Genomic DNA, 1,914 nt, shown 5'->3' on the forward strand with positions numbered 1-1,914 from the left:
TTTCTCTTCCCTTAATCTTAGCTATTTATTTTATTCCTTTGATCATGTCTTGTTTTATTACTTTGATTTGTTTAGATTTAATTATGTGTGAGTAGTTTTATTTCTAGGGTTTATGGGGATCCATAAATAATATGAAGGGGTAATTTATTGTTGTTAATTGTCAATGCTAGATTAATTTCCTATTGATTGATTTAATGCTCTGTGACTAGATTTGCGCAGATCTATTATGCATGAGTTTGACAATATTGATTCGAGATTCGAAAGATGAGAATTAATGTTTAGATTTAGTTTCAATAGGCAGGTTAATTTATAAATGGTTAAGTTGAGATTTAAGAGATGAGATTTAATGCCGGTAAATTAATTGTGTGATTGTAATACGTAGCGAAAGCCCTTTATAATCTGATTAATATATGCATTAATAATTGATTATTATGTTTTACCCTGGAATATTATTTATTGGTGAACCTATTCCCTAGGCCTTTTAAGTCATTGTTTTCTCCTTATTCTTAATCTTCGTAGTTTAGTTCCTTTTGATTATAATATTTTGGTTACTTCATAATCTAGATTATATTAGTTAATCAGGAATAAAAAGACTTGTTTCCTTGTGGATTTGACCCTACTTCCCTATCTATTATTAGTTAGTGGTTTTAGGAATTACTTTTGATTAGGTGATACGACTTTAGCCTGTCAATTTGGCGCTGTTGCGGGAGACACGGTTTTATTTTTATTTCTGATTATTTTTGTGGTCCAGGTTATTTTTTTTTGTCTCAGAGAACGTTAGTTCTTTGAGGCAAGTCTCATATTTGCTTTTAGGTTTTTTTGTTTATGCCCAGGTGTTCTAGATCAGGTTACATCCCATTCGATCCTGAGATCGAACGATCCTTCCATAGACAGAAGAATCATTACAAGCAAATTCTGGCAGATTCTGGTGATAATAATAATCACCGAGATCCTCCAACCGATTCTAGCGATTCAGAGGTATCATCAGATCCTGAATCAGAGATGACGGCTCCAAAGAAGCTTAGTGATTACTCACAACCAAAGCTTACAGATTTTCCACACCTTACTCCCACTCCGGCTCTTGATGGGGTAAAGTTTGAGATTAAACCCCAATTTATAACGATGATAGATAGGAAGCAATTTAGTGGAGCTAAGGGTGAAGACCCAAATCTTCATATTGCAGAATATTGTCAGTACTGTAATACCATCAGGCAAGCTGGGGTCGCACAAGACCAAATTAGGGAGATTCTCTTTCCTATTTCTTTAACTGGAAAAGCCAAATTATGGTTTAATGGTTTAAATAGAACTGCACTTGGTATAACTGACTGGGAAACTCTTATTTTGAATTTTTATAACAAGTATTATCCTGTAGAGAGAACAACTGTACTACGGAGTGCAATTCAGAACTTTTCCCAAGAAGCCGATGAAACTTTATATGAGGCTTGGGAGAGGTTCAAGGACCTACAAAGAGAATGCCCCCACCATAATTTGGCACAATTGCAATTAATCCAAGCCTTTTACAATGGCATTGGAAATTCATCTAGAATAATCTTAGATTCTACAGCTAGTGGGAGGTTTATGAACCTTAATGTTGATGATGCAGGTCAGGTTATTGAAGATATGGCGATACATAATTCCCAATATGGAAATCCTAGAGGCTTTGCTAACAAGGGGAAGCATAGTGTTGACTCTGTATCCTTTTTGCAAGCTCAATTAACCTCTATCTGCAAGAAATTGGATAATCTTAGCACTGCTAATATAGCTAATGTTTTTGCAATGAATAATAATGCTAAAGAGGCTTTATGTGAAAATTGTGGAATTTTAGGTCATTAGGAACAAGATTGCAGGAGTTCCGTGGAGCAAGTTAATGCCTTTCAAGCTTATAGGAAGAATAACCCATACTCCAACACCAAC

General features: G+C 34.8%; 1 non-coding gene across 1 annotated transcript; it reads right to left on the minus strand.

Annotated features, from left to right (window-relative positions):
* Window positions 1-1,383: 1,383 nt before the first annotated feature.
* On the minus strand, window positions 1,384-1,490 carry LOC145629622 (small nucleolar RNA R71). The gene has a single exon (XR_014111784.1). It is a non-coding gene; the product is annotated as a small nucleolar RNA R71 (small nucleolar RNA).
* Between the last annotated feature and the right edge of the window lie 424 nt (window positions 1,491-1,914).

The sequence above is a fragment of the Chenopodium album genome, chromosome 4 (assembly GCF_948465745.1).
Source record: "Chenopodium album chromosome 4, dcCheAlbu1.1, whole genome shotgun sequence".
Lineage (NCBI taxonomy): Eukaryota > Viridiplantae > Streptophyta > Magnoliopsida > Caryophyllales > Amaranthaceae > Chenopodium > Chenopodium album.